This window comes from Arvicanthis niloticus, chromosome 4 (genome assembly GCF_011762505.2).
Source record: "Arvicanthis niloticus isolate mArvNil1 chromosome 4, mArvNil1.pat.X, whole genome shotgun sequence".
Classification (NCBI taxonomy): domain Eukaryota; kingdom Metazoa; phylum Chordata; class Mammalia; order Rodentia; family Muridae; genus Arvicanthis; species Arvicanthis niloticus.
In genome coordinates, this window is record NC_047661.1 from 34,610,907 (window position 1) to 34,632,610 (window position 21,704).

Sequence of the window (21,704 nt, forward strand, 5' to 3'; positions counted from 1 at the left end):
CTAGTTGGTTTTCCATCACTCTAACAAAATACCTGATAATTAACTTATTAAAAAAAAAAAAAAGACTCACCATTTTGGAGGCACCGGTCCATGGTTGATTGGCCTTTTTGCTTTAAGCCTATACCAAGGCAGAAATTAGATCATGGTAGTAGGACATGGTTGAGTAAAACGGTTCCACTATCCCCTCATAGCACCACCCTAAGGACCAAGCTTTTAACACATAGGCTTGAAGAGTGGGTATGCAAACTAAAGCACAATCCCCAGTAAGGACCTTTAGAAAACATATGTCTACACAGTTGAATATAGATTTCTGGAAGGAAATGTAAGCCTGAAGAAAAATAAGCCAAGTCTTTTGGGACCGTAGATCTGACCCAAAAGCACAGGGGCATAAACGTGCACCAACCTACTTTTATAATATTTTCATTTACGATGACAATCTTTAAAAAACTCTGTACAAGGAAGTTGGAATTACTTTATCCCATTGCACCAAATCCAGAAATAGCCCACGACCAATGATCCATTACAGCTGCCAATAGAAATAAATTTACTTGAAACTTTGCAACAGACTCAATACACAGTCTTGCCCCTGGAAAGGCACGTAGCAGTAATCAGTAGTTCTCTCCAGGCCCGGACCTGGTGGATAATTACAATTAAGCTTCAATGGATTAGCTGCCAGAAGGACAGTAGAGAGTGAAAGGTATGTTCCAGCTCTACTTTTTCTTTTGCAGCAAATTTAGGCATGTGGGTTGGTGTGGGTTTTGATTTTCTCCTCCTTCACATAAAAAAAAAAAAAGTTATTTCCAATTAATTTAGAAGCACATCAAAAAAGACTGCACATTGTGCTTGGTAGCAGAATGAATAAGGTTCAGAATGACTCTCTTCACTGTGCTAGAAATTCAAGGGTCACTCACATTACTCCCAGAGCCTCTAGTTTACATTTCTCAATTAAGAGATAATCAGGGTGTCATTATGAGTAAAAACTGTTGGAATGACCTTCTGGCTGTCTATTTTAACCAACAAATCTGTGGAGAGGGCTTGATGGAACACATGACAGGAGAACAAGGCAAGTTATAGCGATGATAAATAAGGACAATTATCACACTTATTATCTGATAAATAATTTATTGTGAGTTGCCATTAATCCATCCCACACCACCTCCCGGATGAAAGCGCACCCCGAAGAGTGACTTCTCCGGCGTTTCCCGAGACACGTCAGAAACTCTCGCCTGCAAAGCACAAAGGAGGCATTTACCTGGAATAGAAAGAGCTGTCACTGCACACTTGATCATTTTAATCGATGCAGATAAATTATGCCCCATAATAAATGGTAAGTCAGTACTTCTCACTGACTTTTAAAAGGGAAGTCTTCAAGAAGCCATTTGAAGAAAAGCCACAGCCCAGCACTTGGGTGTCTGCTCTGTTTCAAATCCTGTCATCCAGTCTCGCTAAATGGCATTAGTCTGTGCAGTTTAGTCAACACCTGAAGCATATCCCTATAGAGACTATATCCTCTTACGATGGGATAATTAAATTTTTCACAGAACTCTAGAAATTCGGTTGTTGAGGATTGGCTGAATTCGTAAACCTGATTGTAATTGCTAAAGCACGGTAGTGGATGCTATTTTAATTCTCTTGGCTATTCCTAGTCCTCGTAGGCATGCACGTAGTAGGTTCAACTCTGGTGCTGGATGAGTAAAACAGACATACCCTTTGGCTACACGAGTCATATTTCTGACTTTAACTGTTGATTAATTTAATATTGGCAATACTGCTCTAAAAAGAGACGCCATCTCTTCTTTTTATAATCTTTGTTCTTTTTCAAAAGTAGAGTTTGGGGTAAATCATTTGATCTTCTGTTGCCTCTTATGCTAAGGAAATAACTCCTTGTCTAATGTCCCTGTCTGGTTTCTTTTTCCCTTGACATCTGTGGTCATGGCTTTGTTTTTCTATACTTGGTCATTCTACCAATGAGCCTGCCTCATTTCACAGGTTCCTGGGAACACGGTAATCAGCAGAACGTTAGTACAGGGCAGAAATCCAGATATTGCTATCAGAAAACACAAGTTGACATTACCTGTTGTGGTCTTCCCTGCACGGGAAAAGCACTTTGGAAGCACTGTGGGGAATGGGATTATACAACAGTGTGAGCAATTTGACCAGGAAATTTTTTTTCTTACAGGTACCCACATTTCTCCAGCTACAACAGAAGCCCATTTAAATTTGCTTTTAAGATGTGGAGGTCCACTGGTCTCTTTTATTCCTCTAATAGAGGGACGTTAGTGAGAAAAAGGTACTGCGGGCCTTTACCATCAGTATTTCCTCAGAAATATGGAGCCAGCAAATGGCTTGTTGACCACTGTCCCTTACTCAGTGTGCCTGTCAGCTATTATCATGGTGATTAAGACCTGGCCAAACCAATTTAGAGGAAGGTAGGTTTAAGCTCATCTTTTCAGAGGTGTCTCAGGGTTCTCTAGAGGACCAAAACCAACAGGATGAAGGAAAGAATGCAGTAGGTCAACAAGCATTAAAATATCAATAGCTGCCTCACATCTGAGGCTGAAAACCCACTAGTTGAGTCGCCAGAGTAGCCTTACAGTGACTGCCTCACACTAAGGAGACTGACATCCTTATGGTTATTTAGTCTTACAAGGCTGGGTGCTCACCAGTCTCAAGCTGGAGCAGAAAAGCCTGAAGATTTCCTGGAGAGCTGCCAGTCCTTAGTCTACAATGGAAGCCCAGAGACCCTGGTCCTTGATATCAGTGAAGGAATCAGCAGCAGTAGCAACAGGGTAAATCCATCAGAGAGACTGGAGGGAAAGCCAAGCAAGCAAACAGCAAATATCTTTCCTTCCACTGTGCCCTTTTTGTCTGGGCTGCTAGCAGAAGGTGCCTCCCCCAATCAGGATGGGTCTTCCCACGTCACCTAAGCAAATAAAACAGTCCTTCCATTGAGTCTGCTACTCCAAGGATTCAAATTTGTGGCAAGTAGACATTAAACCAAGCATAATTGGATGTTTCAATCTGTGGTCACTGTGGGCCAGTGGCAAAGCAGAGCATCATGACAGAGAGCGGGTAGTAGAACACAGCTGTTCACCTCACAGTGGCCAGGAAACAAAGACAGACAGAAGGAACCGGGGATATGATATACTACCTCAAGGATGTGACACATGTCTCCAGCTAGGACCCACCTTCTAACAGCCCATTCATCAATGAATTAGTCCACTGAGTAAGTGGCAGTCTTTGTGATCCAATCTCCACTCAACAAGGAAGTCACCAGATAAGGATTACGTTTTCAACAAATAAGCCTTTTGAGGGACACTACTAATCTAAACCATACCACTCACGGTTGAAAGATCTTTTATCTGCTATCAGGAAATAAGCCTGATCAATATCATGGTCCCCAGCTAACAGCCCTGAGAGATCCCAGCCCTACTCATGAAGCACAGCAAGAGGATGAAGGGTTCTCTGTGGCAATGTAATTTTAAGGGATGGGCAGGGCCTTGAAACACATGTAGTTTATCTACAGACCATCTCTAATCATATCCATGTCACAGAATCTCTGAGGGAAACACCGTAAGACTGTTACAAGAAAGCTTATGCAAATCAGTGCAGAAGAACTGTACCGTGTAGCGTTCAATATGTTGATGTCATTAACATAAGAATTCAGAGAAAGAAAATCTTTTCTTTCTCCTGTGTCCCTCCTCACCACATCTATCTGTGACGATAGTATGGTCAGACCACACAAATACAGTTCTGAAATAAAAAAGAACCAAAATTTCATATACATTTCTTACAGGTGTGTTCCCTTTTTTCAAAGATAATTCCCTCTGAAACCCATTATCCAGCTCTTGCCTTCTAGAAGCTCCGTGGAATTCTGTTAAGGAGCACCAGATTAACAAGGCTTAGCAGAATGCAGAAGGGTGAGTGTTCGCCTTGAAGCAAATCCAGGATGGTCCTTCTGCCAAGATGCTTGAGATGGAGCCCTCCGGCACTCCCCACCAAGAGCAAAGCTGACAACTCAGAATTCCAGATACCCTTGGGACCCTCACAACTTAGCACCTGTGCTTTGGATCTAAGCAAACAGAAAACTAAAAGAGAGGGCAAATCACCAGTAAATCTCTTCAGGCATCCATCCACAAATACGAGGAGCCGAGGGAAATAACCAAGAAGGCCTTGAAGTGATGCTACCAGAAGGGAATTATGAGCTGGTTGGCATCAGGGAAGCTGTTGGGATAAATCAAGTGAGTGAAATGTCAATACTGAGGAATGCAATCTGTGAGGAGAGGACAAAGGGGTGGGAAAGGAGGGCTTGAGCTATAGATCAGCGAAAGTGGGACTTGCAAGGAAATACAGATGGATGATAAAGGAAATGGCAGTGTTGACGCTTTATGAGCTAAGGTAGAAGAAATATATGAAATAAAGGGGAATTAGCAGCAGGTGTCCTCCATGCACTACTAAATCAGGATGAACTCACTGATAAATTACCATACGGGGGTTTGGGGAATAGATACCAGGTCCCCATAAATAAATAAAATGTATCATGCAGTATAAATCTCATTGCCTGTGGCTCACCTCCCCTGTGGCTCCTTCTGAAATGACCCGAGGTTCCTGGAGACCCCTCCATCTTTTCTTCCTTCTGACTCTCAAATAAGCGTGGTCACTTAGACCCCTGTTTAACTTCTTACTGTTGAGTGAATGACGATATTCTTGGTTTAGGTCCCTCAGGTCTCAGAGGCAGACTCTGACCTCTCTGGGGTTTAAAGACACAATATAAATAAACCAAACATAACTAAATGCTAAGTGACAAGATCACAAAACTCTGCTACTCGAGATTTCAATTACTGAGACATTGTTTAAGGGATAATAAAAAAGGAGCAAATGCAGGTCATCCGGGGATTTTTAGAGCAGCGTTGCTCTTGGTGCCTTGCTTCATAAAGTGGAAAGGGCAGCTGGAGGTGAGGTAATTTGGGCCTGCTCACGACTCATAAGGAAAAAACAATCAGGAATCTTGAGGTGAAGGGCACTTGGGAGCGTGACCTGATTCCATTTGCTATGCCTGACTTGTGCAACTTCTCATAGATACACAAAACAGGAAAGAAAGGAAAAAAAAAAAAGGTGAACCCATACGAGGGAAAGTTAAAACTCACGGGGGACCATCAGTGGCGCAAAAATTACACTGTGAAATGTCGTTCTCTAGAGGGCTTAAACAAGGAGTGTGATAAATGTTATTACTCTGCAGGGCCATGAGGGTGGGGAGGACTCAATCACTGCTCCAATTTTGCCCAACAAGAGCTGGAAGACAGTTACAGGAACACAGACCCTGCTCCAAAGAGCTTTCAAGGCCAAAAAAGAAGCGAAATGGGAAAGCCACTAACATGACCATCAAATGCACATGTAACCTGGATTCTTCACCAGCTCGTACCCTCTGTGTTTAAATGCACCGTCGGGTCAGGGTGAATAAAGAACAAATAAAGTTGAAGGTCAGAAAGGGCCAGAGGAAGACAGACAGGGACCACAGAAAAGGCAGCCCACACCAACACTTAGCTTCCTAAAGAGGCTCAGCCGATGGTTGCAGGAACCCAGTAAAGTCCTCCAAGATCTGGAGAACAGCTGTGCTTCTAATATGGGATACAGATCAAAGACTATCCAAATAGCTAGGAATCAACACCGGAGGTGGAGGGATGTGCTCATAGAAACTTTACAAAGTTGTGTGTGTGTGTGTGTGTGTGTGTGTGTGTGTGTGTGTGTGTATGTGTGTCCAGTACTGTCAAGAAACAGATGTCAGGGAATGAAAGTGTTATTTTGAGCATTTTTTTATACTTAGTTCTCAACCTGGAAAATGGGTTGGTGTCAAGGGTACATAACCCAGGTACGTTCAAGGTTACCCAAGTTAGCCACCCACAGAAAGTTTTCCACAAATAGACATAAATTAAGGGAAGGTTCTCTTTGTGCCACTAACGAGGAGGCAGAAAGAGTCCAAACACCGGAAAGGCTTTGCATCCCAAATTCTCCTTGGTGCTTGAACACCTAGCTAAGAACAAGGCTGTTTCCAAGTGTTCTCAATAAATCAGAGCTGGCACCAAGGCAAAAGAGCTTGACTCAGACCAGGGGTCTGCAAATGGATAGCAAAACTCCACTCTGAAACGGCTGTACAGCATGCTAGTGTATTTTCAAAAAGAAAATTACAGAGTAATATTTATAGTATGGCCCCATTTTTGCTTTAAGAAGGACATGCTATAATTTTATATATTTTATGGACAGAGATAAATATCTGAAACAATGTACCAAAATCTTTAACTCCTTATTCAGATGAAATCAAGGACTGGAGGGAAAACTTTAACTTTTGCTGGATTCATTTCTGTGTCTTTTTTATACTAACTGTATTTTTTTTACAACTTTCATAATAATTGCCATATTTTTATAACTTTAGTATTCTCAGAATTCAACCTTGGGACTCCCACACTGACTTTTACAGTTGCTTGTTAAAATAACATTTGTCTGTTCAGCTTCCATGAAATCTCCAAAGGTCAAGAATTTACCCTCTCTGTGAAACAGAGAGTGACTGGCTTGATGATTGGGGTTAAGAAAGCAAAAAGAAACAGGGCATCCATATACAATGGCTGAGCCATGCCTGGACCCTGAGCCAAAGAAAAGTATGTTTTATTGTGTTTATAGGGCTGTACCAAAATAATTGACAAATTTTGATGTATCTATAGATTTAATAGTATCATTTTTTTAGTTTGCTGATTTTGATAACTGCACCGTGGTTATGCCAAAAACTGTCTTACTCCTAAGAATATTTATGAGAGCATTTATGCATAAAGGGATATGTTTGTTTCTTAAGCGGGTCAGAAAATAACACTTAAACATAGATGCATACACAAAGAGAAAGAAGAAGCAAATATGGTTAAATTCAGGATTAAACTTAGAATTGTTTGGTCTGTTCTTGCAAATTGTCTGTGAGTCTGAAATTATATCAAGATAAAGTTTTGAAAAATTAGGAAGACAGGAAGGAAGGAAACAAAGGAGCCTGCCTCCCTTCTGCTACTGTCTCTAAAGGCAGCAATCCATCTTCTGTTTTGTTTGTTTAGTTGATTTCATGTATTTGCATAGTTGCTCTTGATAATAAAACCTGATATATATTCAGAAAGAAAGTTGAGTTCCCAATAATATTTTGTGTGTAATGTGTGTCTATGTATTCATGGGAAGGTGCATGTTGTATATATGTGTGTATATATGTCTTCACATGTAAGTGGGTGCATATATGTGCATGTGTGTGCATGTGTGCACACATGTGTGTCTATAGACACGTGGAAGCTAAAGGTTAACATCAGGTTTTTCTCCTCCATCCTTCTCCACCATATTTATTGAGACAAGGATCTGCATTCACCAATTCAACTAGACTGGCTGGCCAGAAAGTTCCAGAAAGGTGTCTGTCTCCACCTCCTCAGCACCAGGATCATGGGTGCTCACCTCACTGCTGCACCCCACTGTCTTTATGTGGGTGCAGAGGACCCACACCTCATGGTGTGGCAAGTAATTATTTTAAAGGTTTTTTGAGATTGGGTTTCTCTGTGTAGTCTTACCTGTCCCAGGATACTCTCTGTAGATCAGCCTGGTCTCAAGCTCAAAGATCCACCTGTCTCTGCTTCCCAAATGCTGGAATTAAATGTATACAGCTAAGTCATGTCCGTAGCCCCAGTCAAAATTAACTAATAGACACACTCAAAGTTATAGTGTAGATAAATAAATCTTGAGAACCAGTATGATAATTCTAACCTGTTAGTGGAAAGAAGTTTTAAGCATTTTGGATGGTCACAGACTAAATCTATGATCGGGATAGGACAGAAGCTAAATTTACTAGTAGCTCATTTGGTATGATTTTTTTAAGCCAGAATTTTGTGATACAGTAGCTATCCTTCAGTGGAAAATTGCCCCTGGGAAACTACAAGAGTTCATCAAAGGCAGAGGGTCAGAGTCCTCTGTCGGCTATGGTGAAACACTGGTCATATTGCTATGCACCCCATAAATCACAAATAATAATATCCTGAGGCACTCTCTTCTGTATTAAAAGATAAGAACTCTGTTTTTGTTTCCAGAACCATTGCTCTCTTTCCCTGCTTCACACGGCTCATGTAATTCAGAAGATAGACTTCATTCAAAGAATGAAAAATAGGTGAGTCTGAATCCCGGTGCCTCTCTCCATCAATTCAGCAAGCTGCAGAACGTTATCTGCCTTGTAAGTAGCCCAGCTCCATCCAAAAAGATGGATTTCTTGCTTCCAACAGGTTTGTACTTGGGGGCTTCACCACCGATGGTGTTGTTAGCCCTATCAGGAAAAAAAAAGTTTGTGCTACAGGAAGTCCAAATATGAACTTTACAGAGTGCGGGTAGACTTCATCTTTAAAGAACAACAACAAAAAAAAATACATAGCATTTGTAAATGATGGGCCTTTGCGGTAAATTGATAAGGAAACATCCCCAATGCGGCCTAGCAAATGGAGGACCTGCTGAAGTCATCTCCCAAGGACAAACAACTCCACAGGTTATGTGCACACAGTGTCTTCAGACTCTACTCAGCTAGGGGTTGCAGGGGCTTGTGAGAAGTACAGTATCTCAGGCCTCTCCACAGATACATGGATCCATCTACATTTTGCCATGTAAACTATTGGAGTTTGGCAAAAACTAGGCCACAGGATATGATGCAGTGATCGGCCTAGCTTGTGCCTAAGAGAAGTGGGAAGAGAGGACCCATGTGTGCAAACACTGATCCAGGGCACTTAGAATTATGAAGACTGGCCTCCGACTGACATCACCAGTTTGTCCCTTCAATGGCCACTCATCTCAGCTTCCCTGAGGGTTGAATTCATGACTGGATTCACCACAAGTAAACATCAGGGGCTAAAAAAAATTAATAATAATAATAATGGTTATCACCAGGCAAATGAGAATAAGGTCAGTGTGTCAAGGAGACAGCTACACCCTCATGTTCATGCAGCACTACTCACAATAGTCAGTTCATAAGATTAAATAAAGAAGTTGTCAGTGGATGAAATGAAAAAGGAAAACATGGACTATTCACACAATGAAACATTATTCATCCTTAAAATGGAAAAATAAAATCTGTTAGTTGAGATAGAGTGGACAAACCCCGAGGGTATTATGTGCTGAGTCTGTGACCCTAACTCATACAAGAGGAGAGTAGAATGTTGAGAGGCAGCAGGGAGTTAGGGGTTGAAGGGATGGTTGAGAGTACAGTTTCCGGTGACATCAGCAGAAGGTCGTTGCAGTACAGAGTAAGCAGGAGTTAGTAAGAATGGATTGCATCCTTCTTAAGATTTTATTTTTAACCGTGTGTGTATGGGAGGGCGTGTTCGTGCGTGCGGGTACAGGTACCTGAAGAAGAGGGTCATCAGAGCCCCTGGAGCTGGAGCTACAGATGATTGTGAGCCATCTCACGTGAGTGCTGGAAATTTGGGTCCTCTGCTGAAGCAACGCACACTCTTCACCTCTGAGCTGTTCCTCCAGCTCCTATGGCGGTCTTTTAAAAGAGTGTTTTTTAATTGACATGCCGTAATTGTACCTATTTCTGCAGTGCACTGTCACTTTCTTTTTTTTTTTTTTTTTTTTACTATTCTGAGCTTTCATTTTATTTTATTTATTTTTTTTATTCTTTTCTTATTTTTTTGAATTATTTTTATTTTTATTTTTATATTTTTTATTAGATATTTTATTTACACTTCAGATGCCATCCCCTTTCCCCATTCCCCCCCCTTAGAAAACCCCTATCCCATGCCCCCTTTTCCTTTTTGCATTTATACATTTTTTTAAATAATGTTAATCATAAGCGTTATAAGTTTGGAATTGTTCAATCAGAGGTGTAACCCACTGACCAACCTAGATATAACAACTATCTTTGACTGGTGGAGATACATGAATATCTGCCTCCCTGTCTCCCCCCTCTTTCTCTCTTTCATCACCTAGCTTCTCCTATCCTTCTTCTCCTCCTCTTCTTACTCCTTTTCTTCCTCTCAGTACTCCTCCTACCTTAGCTCCTCCTACACATCACCCTTCCTGTTAAAATGAAACTTTTCTCTCAAAATACAATTAGAGCATAATTATGCCAATTTGTACCAGTGAGGTACAAGATAGTCCTAATACCCAGTCCATCATTTTGTTGACTAACCAGCACCTCTGTCATCTATCCTAACTAAAACATTTAGTTCTGAACCTGGCTTTAGGATGAATGTCAGCTGACAACCATCCACTCAAATCTTTTCTCTTAAGGTAAATAGCTATAAGTTTTCAACCCCGTCAGAAATCCAGAATGACTGAGTTAACTATAATTGTGGGAAGCACAAAGCATAGCTTCTAAAACTTAGCCAATTTATAGAGACCTCTGAACACCTGAAAAGCCCCTATACTACCGAATGTTGGAGCATCAAATCTTCAGCCTTCTGGCCCAGAATCATCTGACAGACCTTGGTGATGCAGGATTATTAAGGACTGATTACTCTGTCTAGGCAGATATAATCAGTCGACTATTCTGCATGTGTGTCCTTTTCTGGACAGTAATTTGTCTGTAGATGGAGAGAGGCAATTCTTGCCTAGTGGCTGTTACCACACAACTGGAGTAACTCCAAGGATGCTCAATTTCTTCTTAGAATCCACCACAGGAAGCTGTCAGGAGCAGACAGGTCTCTAATCAATATGAACATTAATATATAAATATTTGTAGCATCAGTTCTATGGACTTCTGATGGTTTGAAAACCAACTATCCATGTAAGGTAACCTGGACTGTTTTCCGTTAACTCCTCTCAGCTATTTCTAAGTAAAATATGGAAAACACCCTAACAATAAACTCAAAAATATGAATTTGCTATAGTCCCTTAACTCATAGGTTAACCGTCCCAAATCAGTTAAAAAAGTTAAAAAAGGGCTGGGTCTAGGCATTGTATTCCTAAATGTGTTATACAGGCACAATGCCCATGAGTGTATCAATATTCATCTCATTTTTATATTAATAAGAGGCTCGTACCAATGAAAACCTTAAATTTGAGATCAAAGTAAATTTTGTACCATTTAAGAAATTATAACTTCATCTTGATTATAATTATACAGATTTCTACCAGTAGGTTATGGCTATGCAATAAGTCCTAGCTAATCCTCCCTGTTCCAACAAAACCACTACTTGTCCCTAGAAAGACAGACCATTATTAATCACATTAGTCCCCAAGCTCAGGGAATAGGGGCGCTGACTCTTCTTTAACTTCTTCAAGCTGATTAAGGGCGTTGAGATTTTAGAAGAGGGGTGGGGGGGAGAGTAAGTTGATAAGCCTCTGATGCTGTGTCTTCACTGAATCCAGAAGGAATTCCAGGACATCAGAGGTTTGGGCAGGTCTGCTCAGTATGCTTGATGAGTAGATACACCAAGGCTGTGTATTCTGCAATATACAATTCTCAGAACAAGTTTTAGTATCAAGAAAAAAAAATTTCCCACCCCCAGGGGGCTGACATTTTTTAAAGATGATGGTTCTGAAGACTTTTTTTCCCCCGCTTGTTAAAATTGGTTGTAGTATTTACGTTTCAGATTTTATCCCCTTAGCCTACTTCCTCCCACCACCCAGAAACCTATCCCATCCCCCTCCTCATGCTTCTATGAGGCAGTGACCACACCTACCCCCCTCACTATCCCCTCCCCGCCCTCACATCCCCCCCACTGTGTGTTCATTCATTCATTTTTCATTCATTTTTTTAATGGGACAGGGCCATCCTCCCCTACATATACCTCTGGAGTCTTGGGTCCCTCCCTATGTGTTCCGAGGCTGGTGGTTTAGACCCTGGGGGGCTCTGGTTGTTTGGTATTGTTGCTTTCCACCTGGGGTCAATAACAGATTAGGTGGCTGTACATGGGGTGAATACCCAGGTGGAATGGTCTCCTGATGGCCCCTCCTTCAGTTTCTGTTCCATGTTTTGTTTCCCTATTTGCTCCCTTGATCATTTTTATTTCTCGTTCTAAGTAGAACTGAGGCATCCCCTCTTGGTCGTCCTTCTTCATGAGCTTCATGTGGTCTGTGGGTTGAGTCTTCGCTAATCCAAGCTTTTGGGCTAACATCCGTGGAGATATGTTTGTGTAACTATCTTCTTTTGGGGTTTTTGGAAGATTACTTTCTTGCTTTTTCTAGGTTGTAGTTTCCCTCCTTGTGTTGGAGTTTTCCACCAATTATTCTTTGAAGTGCTGGATTTGTGTTGAGATACTGTGTAAATTTGGATTTGTCATGGAATATTTTAGTTTCTCCATCAATAATGATTGACAGTTTTGCTGGGTAGAGTAGTCTGGGCTGGCATTTGTGTTCTCTTAGGGTCTGTATGATATCGGTCCAGGATCTTCTGGCTTTTATGGTCTCTGGTGAGAAGTCTGGTGTGATTCTTATAGGTCTGCCTTTATATGTTACTTTGCCTTTTTCCCTTACTTTTAGTATTTTTTCTTTGTTTTGTACATTTGATGTTTTGACTATTATATGGCGGGAAGTATTTCTTTTCTGGTCTAAACTATTTGGAGTTCTGTAAGCTTCTTGTATATTTATGGACATCTCTTTCTTTAGGTTAGGGAAGCTTTCCTCTATAATTTTGTTGAGGATATTTACTGGTCCTTTTAGTTGGGAGTCTTCCCCCTCATCTATACCTATTATCCTTAGGTTTGGCTTTCTCATTGTGTCTTGGATTTCTTGTATACTTTGGGTTAGTAGCTTTTTGTATTTTGCATTTTCTTTGACAGTTGTGTCAATGTTTTCCATGGTATCTTCTGCACATGAGATTCTCTCTTCCATCTCTTGTATTCTGTTGGTGATACTTGTGTCTATGACTCCTGATCTTTTTTTAGGTTTTCTATCTCCAGGGTATTGTCCCTTTGTGATTTCTTTATTGTTTCTACTTCCATTTTTAGATCCTGCATGGTTCTGTTTAATTCCTTTTCCCGTTTGGTTGCATTTTCTTGAAATTCCTTAAGAGATTTTTGTGTTTCCTCTTTAAGGGTTTCTATCTGTCTACCAGTGCTCTCCTTAAGTTCTTTGAGAGTGTTATTTATGTCTTTCTTAAAGCCCTCTATCATCATCATGAGAAGTGATTTTAATTCTGATTCCTGCTTTTCTGGTGTAATGAGGTGTTCAGGGCTTGCTCTGATGGGGAAGCTGGGTTCTGATGATGCCATGTAACTTTGGTTTCTGTTGCTTACATTCTTGCTCTTGCCTTTTGCCATCTGGTTAACTCTAGTGCTGCCTGTACTTGCTGTCTCTGACTGAAGCCTGTCTTTCTAGTTATCTAGCTTGTGTCTGATCTCCTAGGGGTCCAGATGTCTCTGTGATCTTTTCCAGCTGCACTGATTACAGTGGTACCTCTAGGATGCCTCAGGATATGGTGCCTCCAAGGTAGTAGTCCAGCTAGGTGTCTGCTGTTCTGGGTGCAGTGTCTCCTCTAGAATATCTCAGGATATGTTGTCTGAAGCTCTGAGTTCATTTGTTCCTCTGTGGATCTGGATTGAGTGGACCTTCCAGTATGTCTCAGGTGGAATCCGGGGTCCACACAACAGCAGACCTGGCAGAGGTCTGATCTAGGCCTCAGATCTGAGAACTAGTTTCTAAGACACTGTCCAAGTTAGAGCGCCTGGGATCCCTGCCTCCTCTGGGTTCTTGGAGGTTGGGGGCAGAGCTGCCACCCAAGATCTGCTCAGTGCTCTGTCCCAGACCGGAAGGAACCAGTGTTCCAGGCCGGGAGTAACTTCCTGGGTCCTTTTGGTTCCCAGTTACTCCCTGTTTAGGGCGGGCCCTGCTGTCTGCTTACCTAGGATACTGCCTGAGTTCCAGTGCCTGGGATCCCTGCTTCCTCTGGGTTCTTGGATGTTGGGGGCAGAGCTGCCACCCAAGATCTGCTCAGTGCTCTGGCCCAGACCGGAAGGAACCAGTGTCGCACTGTCACTTTCAATACATGAAAATAATGCGTCAGATTTGAGTAATTGGTATGTCTGTGTAGCATCTCTCTGTGCTATACATGCAAAATCCTCTCTGCTGGCTATTTTGGAATACTCAGCTAATGGCTATCACCAACAGCATCCCACTACTCCAGGATGTAAGAAGCTCCTTGCAGCCAGCTGTACCCCCTAATGACCCGTCCTCCATCCCTTTCTTCTCTTGACCCTCCCCAGGATCTGACTACTATCCCATCTCCTATTTCTTTGAGGTCAGCTTTCCAACTTTATCTCTGAAAGCATACAGTGTCTTTCTCTGCGTGACTCACATCCCTGAACCTAATATCCTCAAATTCCATCCCTATTGCCACACATAACTGAATTTCACTCTTTGTGGCTGAAATATATGCCGTTGGGTATTATCCCCCAAATTCTTTATCCATTTGCCCAGTGATGGGCATCTAGGATCATTCCATTTCTTGCCTTCTATGAACAGGACTGCAATAAAATTGGGAGTTTCACTATTTCTTTGACATACTGACTTCAGTTCCTAAGGGTAAATCCAGTAGGGAGCTTGCTAAACCACCTGGACACTCTGCTTCTAGCATTTTCAGGAACTTCCATTCTCTTTTCTATAGCACCTAACTCCTTTACATTCTTAGTACATGAGAGCTCTCCTTTCTCTGGACCCTATGCCCGTATTGATTATTTTCGCCATTTTGTTCATAACCATTCTAACTTGCATGAGAGATCACACTGAGTGTTTTATTTGCTTTTCTCTGATGATTGGCGAAGTTGAAATTTTTCCCATAGAGCTCATTTCTTTTTTTTTTGAGAAATGTCTATCTGGGTCATTTTCCCATTTTTCTCATCAGATTATTTGGTTCTGTTTGTTCCTTGTTAATGTGTTGTTGATCCGGGTTCCTTGAAGGTTCTGGAAACCAATCTTTTGCCAAATGACTGCCTATGAATGTCTTCTTCCTCTCTGTAGGCTTTTCCTCCCCTCTGTAGACAACTTTCCTTGTAGCACAGATTTGGACTTTGATGGAATTTTATTTATTGATTTTTTTTGTTGTTGTTGTCTATGATTTAGGGGTCAGAGTCCAAAAAATCCTTGGCCAAACCAATGTTCAAAGGAGTTTTCTAGTAACTACTCAGTTGGGGGAGAGGGGTGTCTCACATTTTAGTGTGTGAGATGGGTGTGTTATATAGTTTCTTTCCTCTGCATATAGGGGGATCTGGTTACCTCAGTGCCACTTACTGATGACGATGTCCTTCCCCTAGAACATATTCCTGCTGACATTGCTGAAAAGCAATGTGTAGACTTCTTTCTGGGTTCTGTAGTCTGTCCTATTGGCCCATGTGACAGGCTTTTTGTCATAAGTTTGCTGTCCCTATAACTTCTCAGTATGTTTTGAATTTTAACATTATAATGCCTCCAACCTTATTTCTTTTGGCCAGGGTTGCTTTGGTGGTTATTGGGGAGACTTTTGTGGTTTCTGTATATATTCTTGAAAATTGATAAGATAGGGGATGCCGTATTATTCTTATGTGAATAGACTCAACTTAGCCATTCCCCATGTCGGTGGGGGAAGGGAGAGAGAGACTATATATGATTTAACAAGCTCTTTCTCAGACAGACATAGAGAAACTGAAGTTACTACATCAAAGAGATCTATGCATTCCCATGTTTACTGCAGTCTTGTTCACAGTTGCCAAGAAATGGTATTTACACAGATGTCCATCACTGGATAGATTTTAAAAAAGTGACATATACTATCCATCTATAAATATACAACCATATAATATTATATGCACAAATATATATATACAGATTGTGTATATATATGCATACATATATATTTCAAAATAATATACATAATACATAAAAAGCCTATTCGTTTTTTCAATCAAATTTTTCTAATTAAAACAAGAATAAGAAAGTGTTCAAGTGTGAAGTCCTTCTTTGCAGACTCCTGGGCTACACTTGAAGCCTCACACATCTGCATACCTATGCTATATAGAGCCCCAGCCTCCAAATCTAACTGTAGAATGAAATTCTGTACCACTTTGTTTCTGTTCAAACCAAGTCCCAGTCCCTGAAGAGCTTCCCAAAGTGCACATCATGATGCATTTTTGTCCACATCATACAAACCTACCTTGTATCCCAGTTACCTGTCATATGGTGGGTCCCAGACATCTGTTAAGTGGACGTTTAAACTCCACCCCAACTCAGTGACATCTGCTCTATTGTTTCTGTTGGAAGTTTCCCAGTCACCTTGTGATGCCATGTCACTGAGCACAGTTGTCAATTTCATTGACTAGAACCATGTCTGTCGAAACGCTGTCACATCCTAATAGGCAGAAAGATATTTGGCTGGGCCCTGGGCATCTCCCGTGGCACCACTGGAGGGACACAGCTGAACTTCTCCAAATGTTCTAACTTTCCTTGGCTGAAAGGTATAAAAACTGCAGAGATGGAGGGGGGACTATATGGCTCAGTGGATAAGTGTGCTTACTGTGCAAGCACAAGTGCCAGGTTTGAAACCCTAGCATCCATGTAAAAGCCAGACATAGCCACACAAGCTTGTAACACAAGCATTTGGGAAGGGAGGAGAGACAGGCAGGCTGAGTTGCAGGAGTTCAGCAGCAAGCCTGCCTAGCTGAAACAGCGAGCTTTAGGCACAGGAAAAGATCAAGCCACAAGAGAAAAAAAGATGGGGGAGTTCCAGGAAGGTCCTGAAACTTTCCTCTACATGTGCACCAACAGGTGCATACACCTATACATATATATACAAATATATATGCACATGTGCATATACACATACACTTTTTTAGCCCGAGAAAACCTGCACAGGCTATGCCGCACCATCTCACGCATCATCAGAGTGTGATGACTCCTGGTACCCTAGCATTAATTCTCAATTCACCTTCTGCCTGAGACCACAGGCAGGCTTTGAGTAGCATACCACCCAAGACCAAAACGCTGAGTTGAAAGGTCATGCTTGTCATCCACCTCCTTTCTTCCACTGGAGTGAGATCTTCTAGCTCACAAACACAGGAAACCTTTGTATTAGCTGCTGCTGTGACAAATGACCACAAGCCTGGTGGCCTAAAGCAGTAGAGGTTTACTCTCCCAGCCCTACAGGACAGACTCCAGAAGCAAGAGGTCCCTGGGCTATGCTCCATTCTGATTCTCTGGATCCTTTATGCAAATAGACCTTCTAGAAGCCCTCTTCCCTTTTTATGCTCTATATCGGTGCCTCACACCCTCATGTATTAGCCCCAGGAAAGGATATAGGTTAGACTTGCAACCAAGAGATCTTCAGCTCCCTTCAGAATTGAGTTCAGACTGCATGGCATTCTGTGTGTGGAGAATCACAGGCTAACTTTGTGGTACGGACCACTGGGTTTAGTGGCCACTGTTTAAAAGACTGTCAGTTCCAATTCTATCCCAGAAAGTTGCAGATGTAACGTGGAGCCATATCACAGTTCCTCCTTCATCTCCTTCCCCGATGAAGCCCACAAGCAAACATCTTCTGTCTAACTGGACTTGGAAACCAATACAAAGAATTCTCATGTTTATGAACCAATTCTGTCCTTAAAAAAGAAGAAAGAACCCATATACCATGGGAAGAACCGTGTCAGAACAGAGGCACAGATGGGAGTCACAGGGCCACAGCTAAGGGCCACCTGTAACCCCCAGAAGCTGAGAGAGGCAAGAAGAGATCTTCACATGGTTCTTTAGAAGGGACCACAGCTCAGGGACCCATTGCTTCTGGGGTCCTAGGGCTGGGAGAGCAAATTTCTACTGCTTTAAGCCACCAAACTTGTTATCATTACTCATAGCAGCAACTAATACAAAGGTTTCCTTTTATTAATACAAGGGGATGTGAGCTAGCCTTGTCTTTGAGTCATTTCTAGCCCCAGACAAAGGTTTCCTGTGCTTTGTGAGCTAGCCTTGTTTCTGAGCCATTCCTACCCCCCCAGCACTGTTACTTTCCATTGTCATGACATATCTTCCACCTGTTGAGTGAGCTTGGTACCAGGCCCTGTCACACACTCCATCCCTACCCCCTCAGCTAATGCTTAGAAGAACATAAAGGGAACGTCAACAGACACAATTTACTCACTAAAGGTCTGGTGTTTGCATAAAACCCATAAAAAGTACATGTTCGAGATAGAATCCAATTCTAAACACTATGTTCTCTCATCTAAACTATGGCTACACAGAAACTATGGATCTTTTTGATTCTCTAATTTCTGAAAGGGGAAAAAATAAAAAAAAATAAATAAATAAAAACAATCCATTTATGGCTCCATTTCCACAGGAAATTAGAGTCTGTCCCAGGCAGGATATCTAGTTTTATCGGGGCCAGAAACTGCCTGTGACTTGCCATTTGAGGAGTGTGGAGAAGAAAGGCCATAGAATCTGGCTGACATCATCTAACGGCCTCTAGAGGTCACCTGGGCCAAATGCATCCTGGCTTCCACATTTCCCTTGAAGTGACAGAAATTCCCTTTCCCAGGAAGCTGCCTATTCTACTTCAACTGTTCTCTCCCATGCAGTCAAAACAGGTTCCCTTTCCTCCTTGGAAGTCACATGGAACCATTCCAATTCCTTCCCTACAACAGCCTTGGAAGAACTGAAGTTAATAAATAAGATAGAGACAAGACCAGAGAGAGATTGCGCTTCGGCTGCTGAATGAGCTTGACCTTTGATCTCTTCCATGTCCACTACAATCTCTGGTCCCGTCTCCATCCTGGGTGGTCTTTCAGCCACACACTAATCAGACCTTGTTCGACCACAACGGAGGAGCCCACAACAGGTCTCAGGTTCAGCTGTGTGGCTGGGGCATCTCCACACGTCTCCATCTGGATTACAGCCCCAGTCCCTCACACTCTGTTCCAAAATGCCATCCATCTACCCAAGGGTGGTTCTACAGCTGACAGCACAAGCGTATTAACCCTCCCAAGCCTTTCGACAGCCCACTCAGCCACCTGCCTCGGAAGGCTCCCATTTTGAAGTGGCAACGCGATTTGTCATGTTCCACAGCCCACACAGCACAGGGGGGAATTAATGACACTGACTGTTCCTGCTTCAGAAGCAACTCAACTAGACAGCAGCCTTCACAACAACGTTCTGCAAAGAAACACCCCAGTTTCGGTCTTCAGTAAGAAAAGGGAAAGGGGACTGGGGAGGGGCGCATGTGTGCATCGTGTATATGTGTGTGTAGAGAGAGATAATATACATACATATGTACACCCATACATACATTCATACATACACATATATACATATATATACACATATATCTGTATATACAAACGTGTGTGTGTGTGTGTGTGTGTGTGTGTGTGTGTGTGTGTGTTGAAGTACAAAGCCATTTGCCTAGCAGCCACTGAAGGACTTACGCTCTACCGAGCAGTGTAAAAACTAGGGTTGCTCTTTCACTCAGTACTTAAAGCACTTCCCAGACAAGGCAAGGAACAGAGAAAGACTTGATTTAGAATCTCAGCCCAGCCCTTGTGGTTTGCAGATGGGGACTTCCAATGCCAATCCAATGTGAGTGGATACAGTACAAGGACAGAGGAGTCCCCTCCGGTCATCCATCACCCACTCCCGGTGCTCTGCTTCATTTCCTGCCCACCAGACCTCAAGAATAAAAACCGGTGTGCTCTGGGGCTCTCTCTCTCTCTCTCTCTCTCTCTCTCTCTCTCTCTTTCTCTCTCTCTCTCTCTCTCTCTCTCTCTCTCTCTGTCCCTCTCTCCCTCCCTCCCTCCCTTCCTGTCCACCCACCTCTCATTCTTGTTTCAAGATAAGCCAATGAGTCTTGGTCTTCATTACGAAGCTAATCCACGATCCCATACAGGAAGAGCAGTGAGGTTAAACTGGCTGTGTGCACTGCTCAGGCCACACCTACTTCCCTCACTGTCCCCAGTATGGAACAGCTTCTCTGTATTCATTTCTCGTGTCCCTGGTCCAACTCCAATTTACACACCCTTAAACAGTATACTTCCTCAATTCAATTGCCTAACATGGCCATTTACACAGAAACGTGTAACGACTTTGAAAGTTGGACCTTGGGGAACTGGTGTTAGGGTGATGGGTCTCCATGTCATACTCAGAGAAACAGAGACAAAGAAAAGTGACAAGATGGACTTCCCTTCTCACCATCTTACTTTCAAATGTGAGAATTCTTTGTTACATGCCTGTGTGTATGAACCCTCTCCCTCTCTTTGTTACATGCCTGTGTGTATGAACCCTCTCCCTCTCCCTCCCCCTCCCCCTCCCCCCTTCCCTACCTCCCTCTCCCCCTCCCCCTCCCTCCCTTCGTCTCCCCCTCCCCCTCCCCCTCCCCCTCCCCCATCCCTTCCTTCCCTCTCTCTCTCTCACTTATAGGGTCTTTCACTGACCTGGAGGACTCCACATAAGCTAGGCCAGCTGAGCCATGAATCCCAGGGGTCTGCTGCCTCGGCCTACCCAACATGGGGATAACATGCACATGCACAGACAACCTGCTTCACTTTCCAGGATTCTGCAAATGGAACTCAGGTCTTCCTGCTTACACAGCGAACACTTTACCAAGCAAGCCATTTCTCCAATGCAGGATTCTCTGCACTAAAACTATCTTTTTTCTTTTAAAAATAAAACACACACACATACACACAAAGAAAAAAAATAGGCATTGTTCCAACCTGAAGTAGAGGGAAACATTCCTCATTTACCATCCTAGGACCATCACACACACACACACACACACACACACACACACACACACACACACACACGAGAGAGAGAGAGAGAGAGAGAGAGAGAGAGAGAGAGAGAGAGAGACCCATTTCTGCTTGCCAAGAAACAAAAAGGACTAACAAAAGCCTTTGTGTTCGGGAGTAAAAGGCCACAGACAGGTACAATGTTGACTGTTTCCACTTCTCCAGGTTCTTAGAACCACAGAATAGCAGAGAACTTGAGGTTCGGCCCTAGTGACTAAGCTGTGAAGGAGGAACTCACAAAGGCTAATGGCTTGCTCTATTATTGAAGAGGCAAAGCCACTACCAGTTTCTCAGAGATAGCAGGTACTTGGGATCGGAAGAATAAATGTTTACATGAGTCCTTTGTTCATCTCTTCTCAGTTGGCTCCAGGAAAGAGTTTGGGCGGTTTTTTAAGAGACAGCAGACAAGCTATGGCGCTAAGGTAGGGTGAAGACAGAATACATGGGTGTAACCAGCACGTTCAGCTCTTAAACCTGAGCCCCACAAGACTGCTCCTCACTGCTTTACGGAATCAGGACTATAAGACTCAGGGAATTTACCTTTGGTTTGCTTTTCTAGTCTGCTCTAAATTTTGAGTGATGAATGATTTTCCACTTAGAACATTAACTACTGAAGAGTCAATAAAGACTTGCAGGCAATGGGATTTCTTAGTGGGTGATAGCTTGTGTTTAGGTGAAATCTTCCTTGACTCTACTAAAATCTATTTACTCTTCTCTCAAGATCAGTGCCTTTCCGTTTACCACCAGCTGAAAGAAAGCAGAGCTGAGTTATAAGAAGCAGTGTTTTCCATCTTTTTACTCTGAGGTAGTGTCTGTCCTTTTCACTGAGGTGCGTTTCCAGTATGCAGCAAAATTCTGGGTCCTGTTTATGTATCCAGTCTGATAGTCTATGTCTTTTTATTGGAGAGTTGAGTCCATTGATATTAAGAGATATTAAGGAAAAATGATTGTTGCTTCCTGTTA

General features: G+C 42.5%; 1 long non-coding RNA gene across 1 annotated transcript; it reads right to left on the minus strand.

Moving 5' to 3' along the window:
• Window positions 1-1,121: 1,121 nt before the first annotated feature.
• On the minus strand, window positions 1,122-19,851 carry LOC143441976 (uncharacterized). The gene is made up of 4 exons (XR_013109799.1): window positions 19,765-19,851; window positions 7,587-7,659; window positions 4,573-4,750; window positions 1,122-1,252 (listed from the first exon to the last, which is right to left on the minus strand). It is a non-coding gene; the product is annotated as an uncharacterized LOC143441976 (long non-coding RNA).
• Window positions 19,852-21,704: the final 1,853 nt, after the last annotated feature.